The sequence below is a fragment of the Triturus cristatus genome, chromosome 3_1 (assembly GCF_964204655.1).
Source record: "Triturus cristatus chromosome 3_1, aTriCri1.1, whole genome shotgun sequence".
Classification (NCBI taxonomy): Eukaryota; Metazoa; Chordata; class Amphibia; order Caudata; family Salamandridae; genus Triturus; species Triturus cristatus.
Genome location: NC_140583.1, coordinates 256,636,171 through 256,649,810, shown reverse-complemented (window position 1 = coordinate 256,649,810; position 13,640 = coordinate 256,636,171). Strand labels below are relative to the sequence as shown.

The window sequence follows — 13,640 nt, the reverse complement described above, 5'->3', positions numbered from 1 at the left end:
AGCATCACTTACAAACACTGCAGGAGCTTAGCAGCATTAAAGATGCCTTTTGCCAACAGTTTCAAAATCAGACAGATCAGCACATTCCATGGAGTACAGAAAAAGGTGCAGGATTTTCTGAATCACGTTTTGAGTTAGTAGTTGGTTGCTTTTGGAAAGCAAAAGGTTCTGTATTGCCTTTAGTACTGTGTTTGTGTCAATAATTTGTTACCAAGTGCTTTCCGGCGTTGGTGTAAATATGGTTACCATTCTTTATAAGTCAATTAAATATTAAATGCCAAAGAAAAATCATTAAATGCACAGAAATCATCCTTAATGTAAGATTCCTAAAGGAAATAATTCTAGATCTTTATCAATATCAATTCGCTTTTCTAGAGAGTTATCACATAAAAAAACCATTGTGCGACAGTCCGTCCCATGAGTTCGCAAGATTGATAAATTGAGAATCTTTTTTTTTTTCTTTATGCAACAACCCATGCCATACATACTTTAGACAACTCTCATACTGTGCAAACTGTCAAAATACAGATACTTAAATCAACAAGTCATGCTACATATGCAATATAATCCCGTTCCCCCTCAAAACCTTCGCAACTAAAGTCATAATTCTTCTGCAACAAAATCACCCTTATACTCAGCAACTTTGATGCTCAACCGGACCCAGCCACAACCAGAGTTGCCATCATGGCTGATGAACGAATCTGGACTTCGTGGCCTGCCATCACCACCATCTAAATCGCTGCTACCATGAAGACCATTCACTCATGGGCACCACCTAACCTTACCCCCTCTAGGTCTTCACCAAAGGACTCCTACCAATCAGTAATGCACTAAAACCCATCCTCAATGCCTTCATTAACTCAGCCACATTGCTAGACACCAGGAAACATGCCAGCGACATGCCCCTATTCAAGAAACAATCCGCTGACCCGGGCACTCTATACAACTAAAAAAAAACATCTCCCTCCTACCATACCTGGCAAGGGTCCTAAAGAAATTAATCAACGATGCCTCAACGCAGACCTTAGCAACCACCAGGTCATCAACACCACACTCCAGATTCTGGTCCAAATACAGTACAGCAACAACACTAATTGCGACCACAGACCGCATCCACATGACCTTGAAAGTGGAGACATGGCAGCTACATTCTCCTGGACCTCTGTGCCGCATGGGACATGGTCTCACACCCCATTCACATCCGGCACCTGCAGGAAATTGGCATGCAAGGACATGCTCCATAATGGATAGAAAACAGGCTGTCAAGCCTGGCACCCTACTCCTCGGAAGCCTGCAAACACATTTGCGGACTGCCTCCAGGCTCATCGTTCTGCCCCATTCTCTTCTACCCATACACGATTCCTCTGGCCAACTTCATCAGCAGACATACTCGTTTATGCAGACACGCAAATTAGGGACTCTGTTCAGGAACTATTAACTGGACATTCAACCAGTAAAATCCCATACCTACTACATATTAAAACCTGGCTATTCTAGCTTGGCTTGAATGTTTACTGGTTACACCCTAGCATAATCGAGAAATTGACATGAAAGGTTAAAGTTTGTTATTGGGACTTTATCCTAGGAACCAAGATATCTGTGGTATGTGCAGTCTAACAGATTCACACTTGTTATTTAAATGTGTATCTGATTTTGAGCCATTTATGAACTTTAATTGATTCATCGGCACGAGCACTTTATATGAAATTAAGATTAAGGACTCTCTACCACCCCCCCCCCCCCCCCCCAATACTTTTACTTGTTTCTGGAACAAACATTTGTATCCAATTTATGTCCTATGGGTTGCCCGGTAACTGAAAATGACGAATGCCTTATTGTTTTGCACAGCTCATACGAGGCATTCATATTGGATAATTCCCCTTTAAGGTCTTTTTGGCTTCAGAGATTGATCCAATGCCTTAGGAGTATGTAAACATACCAGCATTTGCATTGCTTTTGCAATCGCAAGCTTTTGTCATCAATATGGCATATTAGAACGAAAGCCCTAAAATGTAATGGTCATGTGTAGAGCAAGTACTCATTTGGATTAAGAATTAGAGACCTTTGAATAATACAATGCTCTTTGCACTTCTTGCATTATTTACACGTAGAAATGAATTCATAGTTATTGGAAGTTTTATTTTGTGTGATTCTTTTCATTTTATTCAAGAATTGCACAGAGGACTTTAGTTTTCAAGTTTTTATAAAAAGTGCATTGCAAATGTTTTATGTGCATCTTTTCAAATAAATGTGTATGATGTGTAAATGTTATTCTTGATGGCATAGATGAGCTGAAGAAATAGACATTGAATTGATCAATGTTTTTTTTTAGGTACCAATAAATATAACCCATTTGTCATAGTGGATCCATACTTGCTTTCCATCCTAAGTATATACTGAATAAGTGCTTATGTTATAATCCAATTTCTGTTTAAAGCCCTTTTTACAATTTGTGATTTACATTTATTATGAAAGACCTGTATTTCCTTATGAAATGAATGTGTAAGGAATTTTATTTCGTGTTAGATGTTTCATATGCGCTTTTGTGTCTAGATTGCCAAATAAAGAACTTGATGACAGCTACATGAAAGGAGATATGGCGGCTTCATTTTCCTGAACCTCTGCAGCATTTGACGTGATCTCACACTCCATACTCAATCAGGTGCCTGCACAAGACTGGCATCCAAGGACCTACACCCCACTGGATCTGCTCCTTAATGGACAGAAAAATTGTCAGCCTGGCACCTTACGCCTCAAAAGCCTGCAAACATCTGCAGAATGCCTCAAGGCTCATCTTTCTGCTCCATTCTTTTCTATGCATACATGATTTCTCTGGCCCACGTCATCCACACACACATCAACATTCTCCTACGCAGACTACATGCAACTACTCTCCCTCTTGGAAAAGCATCCCAACACAAGAAACAAGCTCACCGCCTGAATGACTGAAGTGGCTAACTGGATGAAAGCAGTCTCAAGCTCAACACTGACAAGACAGAGTAGTGATCTTCGGCAAAACACCTCACCATGGAACCACAACTGGTGGCTGGCTGAACTCTGACCCATAGCCCCACTGAGAACCCATACCAGGAACCTCAGAATTATCAACCACAAACTGGATTTGACCTCACAAGTCAACACCGCCACTGTATCCTGCTTCACACCTTGCAGATGGTGAGGAAGATCTTTAAATGTTCTACCAAGCAACACCAGAAAAACGATCACTCATGCCCAGTCATCAGCAAGTGACTACGGGAACACTACACCTGGATCACCAAGCAACTCACTAGAAGACTAGAAAATATCCAGAACTTGGCAGCCAGACACATCCTCAACCTCCCACACAACTACATCACACCTCCGGGAACTACTCTGGCTGCACACTCTCAAGGCACTACACAACTCAGGCTTCACCTACCTGAGCAGTCACATCTCCTACCAACCACCCAGACACATTTATAGGATTTCTACTTGCACACAATCAAGAGATGTATAGAGTGCTACTCATCACCCATGAGGTGATCTAGGTGCTGGTAGGGTCTAGCTGATTAGCCAGGTTTTCAGGGACTTTTGGAACTCTGGAAGAGATGGAGGTCAGCAGATGAAGGGCAGCACTTACCATGTCTTTACTGCTCAGTAGGAGAAGGTGCGACCTCTGTACCTGCTATGTTGGATTCAGGGGTTGGGGATTAGAGAAAAGAATGTGGAGCAGAGGAGTTTGTTGGGCTGATGGAAGTTCAGGCGGTGGCTCAAGTAGGTGGGTCCGCAGTGGAGTAGGGCCTTGCATGCATGGGTCAGAAGCTTAAATTGGCATTTCTATAAAGGGAGCCAGTGGAGTTCCCGGAGGTAAGGAGTGATGCGGGTTTGTCTAGGGATATCCAGGACAAGTGTCTGTGGCATTCTGTATGGACTGTAGTCTGAAGTGGTGATCTGCGATCCCTGCATAGTAAGCATTGCAGTAGTCCAGTCGGCTGGAAAGAAGGGCCCAGGTGACAGTGTGCGTTGAGCTCTGGTGAAGTTATTTGAATATCTTACGAAGCATACGGAGGTGGAAGAAGCAGGAGGAGACTGAGTTGACCAGAGTCGTCCTGGTTAGCTAGTTGTCCGGAATGATGCCTAGGTTCCTGGCGTGGTCAGTGGGGGTAGGTCTGAGTTCTGAGGGCCAGCAGGAAGAGTATCAGTCCGTTTTGAGCTCCAGGCAGTTGGCATTCATCCAGTTGGCAAAGTCTGTCATGTAGTTTTGGAAGTTGGTCTTGGTGACTTCTTCAGAGAGGGAGAGGATGAGATTTGTCATAGTCGGATAGGATGTTGAGTCCGTGGGTTTTGGTGATGCTAGCCAGTGGTGTCAAATGTTGAAGATGGTGGGGCTGGGTGTGGATCCTTGTGGTACTCAATCGATTGTTTCCTTGTGTTTCGGAGGTGAAGGCAGACTTTTTGCATTCTTCTGGTGAGGAAAGTGGTGATCCATATGAGAGAGATTATTTTTGGATGCCTATGTTGTGCAGCCTTGGGAGGAGTGTGTGGTGGGAGACAACATCAAAGGCTTCTGAGCGCTCTAGGAGGCACAAAGCTACAGTCTCCTCAGTCAAGTAGGACTTGCGTGTTGTCAGTAGCTGCTATGAGGGCTTTCTCAGTGCTGTGGCTGCGGAAGAATCCAGATAAATTGAGTAAAAGGTTCCACACCAGAAGTGAGGAGAGTTGATGGATGGCTTTATTTTAATACTTTGTCCAGATACGGAATCAGGGAGATCGGTCAGCAGTGTTGTTGGTTTCTTTAGTAGGGCGTTGACTTATGCATGTTTTCAGTCCTGGGGGAAGGTGGACATAGCAATTGAGGTGTTGAACAAGGAGGCGAGTACGTGGCAGATCCTGGCTTTGGCTAGGTTGAAGATGCGGGTAGGATATGGGTCAGTTGGGGCCCCTGAGTAAACTGAGTTCATGATTGAGGAGGGTGGTGTCCTGTGGGGCAAGCTGGCTCCATTCAGTTAGGTGGTTGTCTGTGGTGGTAGCGGAGTCATTGTGTTGCTTGAAGAGAAGCTGGTAGTGTTGGGATCAGGTTTGAAGTTTCTGTAGATGTTGGAGATCTTGTGGAAAACACTTGCAAGCTTGTTGCAGATTTCCTGTGAGGGGGTAATGTTTGTTGCAGCTGAGGAGTTTAAGAATTCTTTGACGATGTGGTAGATTCTTTGCGGTTATTTCGATGCCTGAGGCTATTTAAGGCGTTTATTCTTAGATGCTCTTAACAGTCTGATATAGGCAGAGGTCTCTTCTGAAGGCACCAGTCAGTTGTGTCCTTGCTGGTGCACCATCTCCTTTCTATTTGTTTACAGTGCCCTTTTGCTTTTCTGAGGTCTTTAGTGTACCAGCTGGCCTGCTTGGTGAAACTTCTGTGGGTGTTGTTGCCGATGGGAAGGACTGTCTGTGCAGTTGATGGTCCACTTGTTGAAGAGTCTGATGTTGTGGTCTAGGTTGCTGGTGGAGATTAGGTGGGTGGTGTTGGGGGTATTGAGTCATGTCGCACACATACAGAATTAGATCTGGAGGACTGTGTTCTCTTATATCAGTTCAAAGTGTGGAACTACCTCCCACACCACACCAGTGCCTCCTCCTATTCATGAATTCCACAAGAAGCCGATTATCTGGCTTTTCAATGAACCAACTTGCCATAGGCAGGGTTTTCTAACTGGGTACTACCCCGGCACTCTGTTAGTCACAGTGTCTCTAAACGTAATTAGAAATATAACATGACTGGATAGTGTTACAGCAAGAAGTCTTGGTTGTCCCTCAAATACTGATATTCCAGGTAACCAGTAACACACTTAATTTGATGAAACCGAGAAAGCAGTAATGTCCCAACATATGTTCTTCGTGATAAATCTTAGAATTTAATAAATCTGATGACAAAATCTGTACAATTCAACGGAGGACCTGTTCTCCGGGTTGCATTGTTGTATTTGAACAGTACAATGTGTACATGAAATTGTTGTATTTCAATGCAAATTCCACAAGCTGTTATGAATAATAAAATATTACAGTACAGTACACACAGTCAGTCCCTTTACAATACGCCAATTTCTCGCAAAGTGAGAGGACTCAAATGTCGAATTTTCATCAAGAAAGTGATCCAGAACATCCAACACGTGTTTCGTTACGCAATGTAACTTTTTCAAGGCTGTAAATATAATCATTACCCCTTCAGTGCCCGCCCCTTTCCCCGCCCTGTGCCGGCCGTTGTATTAGCGGGCGGGGTCTATGACGAGCTGGACTCGTCATGGGCACAGCGCCACCGCGGCCCATGACGAGTCCAGCTCGTCATGGGCACTGAAGGGGTTAAAAAAGACTTCTATTGACCATTAAACAAAAGCACAATTGTTCTCTGAATAAACATTTGTTCATTGTACATTTTGTTGTACAATACGTGAAGAAAAACCAAAAGAGAAAGCATCCCAACAAGAGATTCGGTCCAAGACGTGTGTATGTGCAATCATTTGCTAGCTTTTTTGTGATTCTTGTATATAACCCGAATGGTGAGGAACCAAAAGCAGGAAGATGGCCCAAAAAAAAGTTTATCATGCCAATATTAAGACAGTGAATATTAGTCATAGTGATGCCAAGAAAGAATGAAAATCTTTGGTTAAGAATGCAAGAGTGCATCAGTCAGCCTGACAGACAAAAGCCCGAAAAATGGGGCATGTTTCATCGTGTGAAATCCAATCCAAATGTCCTAGATAGACAATGACTAAGTCCAACCTCTGCTGGCGTTACCTTTAAAAATAGTAGAAATGTAGAAGCAACAGGAATATTTTCCTAGTCCAAAGGTATGTTCCTCTGACGAACGATAGCATGTGCCGAGAACGTTTTCTGTGAAATGGATATCGCCATTCAGTGGTCTAGAACAGACACACAAAAGTAAACATGAAAAGAACACATTGTATCTATACTTAACATGTCCCAGTGGACTATCCCACATAAATGAAATCTATCTACAGGGAGCAATGTGACGAAAAGGGTATATATCAGCCTATCGGACATAGCTCAAAAAACCAGTACATATATTATCGTGTAAGCTCAGATCCAATTGTCAAGACATGGAGAAAAGGTAAATCAACCCCAGTCTGAACTGTAAATATAAGCATTACCTTTCATGTGGTATAGTTGTTGAAACACAAGCGAATATTTTCTAGCCCAAAAGTATAGAAGTCTGACGATCAAGAGTATTGACCCAAGGCTTTTCTTGGATTCTGTAGTCTAGGACAAGCACATAAGAATGACAGTAAAAAAAAAGGACAGTATGTCTGTGGCCGACAAGGCCCAGTAGAGCATCATATATACGGCAAATCTATATACAAACAAACGTATGTGGGTAGGACGAGGCTATACCAGGAGGACAGGAGGCCACACCCTCTCATCAAGGCTAATTTCACAAAGTGTGGTTGTGTGAGGCAACTTACTTATAGCTGCCGTGATCCAGCAGCAAGTGCCTGGTGTAATCAATGGGGGCTGTCACAGTGGAACATTCAACGATATTTGAAGTCCCTTGAAACAGGTTGTCTGAAAAATAAATATAATGTGCTAACCTTATACCTACAAAACCGATCGAAACATCCAACCAGTTACGCGTAGATATGTTCATACAAAAGGGAAGTCAAGAGATCTCTACTAGAAAATCTCAAACATCAGCGTCTTAGTCCCACGCTTACTCCCATGGTTAGTTTCCCATGGCAATCCATAATATAGGTTAAGACGATAGATCCGAAAAGAATTTAATTAATTTCACGTTGCAAGAAAGGGGGCCGTTACATTGTCATTCCCCTAAGTTAACTTACTGTCCAAGCCTCAATAGTAAGACTTACTTTCCAATATTTAAAGATAGTAACCAACCATCCGGACAACCCCGATAAATCGCTGCTCCTTTGTCAGTGTGAAATTGCGTAGCCAGATACCAAGTAAGCACTGGCAATCACCCACATGTTCATCCTACATGAAAACGGTAAATCAAAGATTATCGAGGGTCATAGTATATTATTATAAGTACGAGTCCGGCAAGAAAGAAGAAGAACGCAAGGTAATCTCGCTAGGTCAGAAACTCTAATTCTGCAATAGAGGTTCTAACCTCATTATTTTGTAATCGTAATTTATGGAAAAACAAGCCCACAGTCAAGAAGGGCAACATGAAAGTTTGTCAATGCAAGGAATCAGAACCATTGGCTCTCCAAAAGCTTTAGTTAGTGACACTACAATAACATACTTAACTTAGCCCAGTGGCAGATAGTTCTGACAGGAAGCACTGTGGTAGGTGCCTGTAAAAAGAAAATAATATCACGAAACCAAATTTGAGCGTCGTTATCGTGTGGGCCGTAGTAACTCTATTATTATCACGTTACAGAAGTCCGCCGACCCTCAAAGTGTACTTACTTCCCAATCCAAAGTGTAGACAGTCGTGTGAGTGTCGTCCGTCAGACCGGTCCCCGTAAAATGCTGCACATTTTATGTGGTGCAGGGATAAACATAGTGGAAGGACTCCGTACCTGAGCGGACTTCCTGTGTTACACAGAGGATAGGACTACGTTTGGTAAAATCAAACACGGAACCGCCATGTTGGAATGGGGATAATAACACCCAAGCGGCCCACGCAAAGTGCCTGTGTTTTGATGTGATAACGTGTGTACAAAATTTTCAAAGCAAAGTATATATCGACACACTGTAATTCTACTGTCTTGTAGTAACCCTATCCTAGGGAGGCAATATTTCTCCATGAAGCAATTAGTGAAACAAGAAAGTGCATGTTAGCCCTGAAATAAATGAGAAAGGAATGAGAGAAAAACTGTGAGGATCGAAGGTTCCATACATCATGTGACTTTTCGTTACCTATACCACATGTGTAAGCAATTGCAGTTACTACATCCATTTTTCGGGCTTTTGTCTGTCGGGCTGACTGATGCACTCTTGCATTCTTAACCAAAGATTTTCATTCTTTCTTGGCATCACTGACTAATATTCACTGTCTTAATATTGGCATGAAAAACTTTTTTTTGGGCTATCTTCCTGCTTTTGGTTCCTCACCATTCGGGTTATATACAAGGATCACAAAAAAGCTAGCGAATGATTGCACATACACACATCTTGGACCGAATCTCTTGTTGGGATGCTTTCTCTTTTGGTTTTTCTTCACGTATTGCACAACAAAATGTACAATGAACAAATGTTTATTCAGAGAACAATTGTGCTTTTGTTTAATGGTCAATACAAGTCTTTTAATGATTATATTTACAGCCTTGAAAAAGTTACATTGCGTAACGAAACACGTGTCGGGTGTTCTGGATTACTTTCTTGACGAAAATTCGACATTTGAGTCCTCTCACTTTGCGAGAAATTGGCGTATTGTAAAGGGACTGACTGTCTGTACTGTACTGTAATATTTTATTATTCATAACAGCTTGTGGAATTTGCATTGAAATACAACAATTTCATGTACACATTGTACTGTTCAAATACAACAATGCAACCCGGAGAACAGGTCCTCCGTTGAATTTTACAGATTTTGTCATAAGATTTATTAAATTCTAAGATTTATCACGAAGAACATATGTTGGGACATTACTGCTTTCTCGGTTTCATCAAATTAAGTGTATTACTTGTTATCTGGAATATCAGTATTTGAGGGACAACCAAGACTTCTTGCTGTAACACTATCCAGTCATGTTATATTTCTAATTACGTTTACAGACACTGACTAATGACATTAGAGTGCCGGGGTAGTACCCAGTTAGAAAACGTTTAGCGACAACAAGTGCCCCTTCCCGGGTCGTGTTGTCGGTCACATCCTTGGTAGTGGGATGTAATTTCTATCCCGATGGGCACCCAAATTTGTTTAGGCAACAGGGAAACAAATGTGCGACTAGTATTTCCAGTACTACCGATTTATTTGTGTGTATTGCCATAGGCAGGGCTTAGGCACACACGTGATCAGTGCCAGGATTCCTCGTGAGGGATAGTGCACTTTACAAATACACATAACATGGCGTAAAATAAGTCATGGGCAGTAAATCCATTAAACCCTCTTAGAGCAAAGAAAGCTGCAACCTTGACTACTAACAGCCTAAAGTTGAAAGGAGAGGCAGGGTACACAGGAGGGAAAAAGGAATAGTTACATGAAAGTTTAAGTTGGACAACTTTGCAAAACCAATAAGGTACCCCAGTTGCCTACAGTAGATTTCCAAGACGGAAAAAGTACAATTCAGCAATGTTTGTATTCAAAATATTTATTTACGTCTTTTCAAAATACAATATTCTTACAGATAATTTGTTTTTTTTATAATTATACAATGCAAAATTCGAGCCAAACAATTTTAAGATTTCAAACCATTAATTTACATTCTCTAAACACCCAACTCCTCCGCCAAGACGAACCGCAGGAGGTAGAAGGCAGAGAAAAGGAAACAAGTGAGAAAAGAACAAGAGTGCAAAAGTTATGAAAGAGAATCTCCAGTAGGAGATGCACATTAAAACAGAGCCGTGGGATCTCTTCAATAGCCTGGAGGCTGTAGTGCGGTCAGCCCACAGCGGCTGGAGCACAGCCTCCAACTTCAGATTCCACAGATGCTCCGAGAAACAACCTCGACCTGGCCTACAAAGACATCACTATTGGAGCCAGCCCACAGATCTATTTATACAAGGAAACTGGGTTCGGGCGAGACACCGAAGGGCGGCGTATTTATCAGAGACTGAACTGATCACCAGTGGCTATCCACTAGTGATCGATTATTTCTGATGGGCACATCACTTTTTTCTTTTTTCTGGGTCTCGTAGTCACCGCATTCATTCGGTAGACTCCATAAAGCTTATTTTAATAGTTTGTACTTAACCTCATAAAGTCTTCGATCAGCGCACACAGTTAATACACACAGTTAATAGGGACTGACATCTGCACTATCAGTTCCAACATTCAACCGTTTAATGCTCTAAGTGCAACAGATCTGCCAGTGTGCAGAAACCGTGAACTGCTTCCAATAGTGACTGGGCGAGGCTACTCTGACACAATGAGCACCTTCTCGGCCACAACCCTGTGAACGTGAAAGATAAAAGAAAAGAAATTAAACTAGATAGTGCACATTTAAAAACAGATCACACGTTTGCAAAATTCGCAGAGATGTGGTGGTGTTTCCCACATACCCAACATCCAAAAAAGGCAGAAATGTATCGATAAAAACACTGCTGGGGGAGACCATCCCACTGTACCAAAACGATACAATGAAAGGGCACTGGAACCCCTGGTTCTTCATTCCTTACAATGGTTGGGACACTGGGAAATAGATGCAGCTGCTTTCAGAAACCAATGCCTTCTGGAGGCGAGACCTCAGGACCCAGGTTGCAGAGTTGAAGCCAGGACACCGAGGAATGTTCTCAAAGAGGGAACCGGTGAGTGTGAATGACCACATCAAAATCAGAATGGAATTGGTTAGTCTGAGCAAAAAAGACCCCAAACCATAGATTGTTTATACTGCCACAGTGTGCCACCTCTACTTCCTAGACCGCGTCAGCAAGCAACACCCAGGAACTAATGTGGGGGGTAACAGTCACAAAGAAGCAGGACAAACAATCAAAGTGCAGGGGTAAACCAATGTGTTTGCATAATGGCTCCCCATGCGGTCATGATTTTACAGAGTCCATGCATTCAAGGAAAGATCAGAGTTTAAACGTCCAGCACCTCCAAAACCAAGACCACGTTGGCGCCATCACAACAGCGATGCCAGGCCACCAGTAAGTAGTTACATGCTCTGGAGATCTAGTCGGTGAAAATGGGGCAGCTGGTCATCGCTGAGGCAATCCGTACTGGCGGTTTTATTGGGTCCCATGACCAGCTACAAAACTGATAAATTTGAATTTCAGTGTATATATATTTTTTGGAATAAAGAGAAAATGGTGTCTATTCAAAATAGAAGCCTTCCCCAATTCATTGTGCTCTTGCCACAGCCTTCACCAGCACAGAACGGCCAAGTTGCCAAACAAGGGGGTCAGTGATGACTTTCTGTAAGTTTCTTTTGAATTGGTGGACTCTTGACGTATGCAATTTTTTCGATTAAAGGAAATTCACTTTTGTTGGAACTTGAAACATGTGCCTCGGAGTGCAAAGGAGAAGTTGGGAGCACATTTAGGCAATGCGTTCTAGGTTCATGGGGGTCTTGCCTACTATAGCAAACGAGGCTCCTCGAGGCTTCCCGTTCTTAGGCAACATGCAGAAGTGCTTTGTGAGCAGGATCAGGAGTTTCTGCAACCATTCCAGTCCTAGGAGTCAAAAGGAACCAAAAATAACCATTAAAATCCCTTTAAGCCAATACAAGATCACAACCAAACCTTGACTTGGCAGACAGTATGCTCAAAAGCAATGGGCCCGATTAACAAAGGGGCTAAGATTTCACCACGAGTGCAGAGAGTACGCACTTAACTTTACTAAATACAAGTCCCTTTGTGAATCGGGCACTCAAATGGCCCATTAAAAGTAGAAAGCAAATCTATGAAATTGTTTTCTGCGTTTTGGATTTTTCCAATCCAAGAAATAGGTTAGGGCCATCTCCAATCCACCCTACAGAGAGTCTGTTAGATTCTTCTAATAAGAAGGGGGACCCCTGAAATAGGATAAGGCAGGTACAACAGGGGAACTAACAGAGAACCTATACGAAAGAAAGTAACCTGCCAACAACTATATGATAAGACAAGGCCCAGTGCAGGGTCCAAAAGGATAGATGCTCAAGACCAAAAGGCAAACCAGGACAAGAGGCAACTCAGAAAAAATGTGTCACAGAATTCATTAAATCATTTTTTTTTTTTTTTTTAATTGATTTACTTGAAATTATACATGGATATACACACAAGTTTTTTTTACTTTAGACTTATTGATAAATTACACCCGATAAGGTTGAAAGTAAGGAGCCTAACAAATTTCACATATAAAACAGATAATCATCCCACACACTCCCTCAAAACAACACCATCATACTACTACACATTCAACAGCAACATCAAACCTTGGGTCATATCAGTACACATAAAATAAAAACAATGGGTAATTTGAAGGGAAATTCTGTAATTCAAATCCCCTAGAGGGAATTTCAGCAGCCCGATAGGCTAAGGAACACCGGTAAATACGATCTCAGGAGCCCAATGGGCTTACAAACGCCAACGCGCGTTTCGGTGTCCCGACCAGATGGGGGCTACACCTTCATCAGGGCGAGGGAGGGCATGTGAGGTGGGACGAACACACCTGGGAATAAAAAACTGTATAAGTACATACAAATATAAATACACATTCAGTTGTCCACAAAATATACGCATGGGGTGATAATCACATGATTATAGAATAGGCATTTCATATGCGGAATATCACTAGGCTTTATGTTGCATTTAATAGTCAAGTGGATATCCGCCAAGGGGGCCTGCATTAAAAGGCTCAATTGTCACATAGGTTTGCCATCGGTCAGGAGAAGGGGGTATAACATTAAGCACGATAAAGATTAAAATAAGGAATATTGTGCAAGAACAGGGGAGTGAGAAAGGAGCAGATAAAGAAACAATAAAAGATATAAATGCGTATTAGAGTGATACAACATATATGTTCATGAACATATATCCAGACATAAAAG

At 42.2% G+C, this 13,640-nt stretch overlaps 1 protein-coding gene across 3 annotated transcripts in view; it reads right to left on the bottom strand.

The window, feature by feature from the left end:
• Positions 1–10,246: 10,246 nt before the first annotated feature.
• LOC146860054 (uncharacterized) overlaps positions 10,247–13,640 on the bottom strand; it is a 300,404-nt gene continuing 297,010 nt past the window's right edge. For all 3 annotated transcript variants that reach the window (XM_085643828.1, XM_085643827.1, XM_085643829.1), the window contains one exon: positions 10,247–12,285. The gene's annotated coding sequence lies outside the window, so the exon portion shown is untranslated. The remainder of the gene's footprint in view (positions 12,286–13,640) is intronic.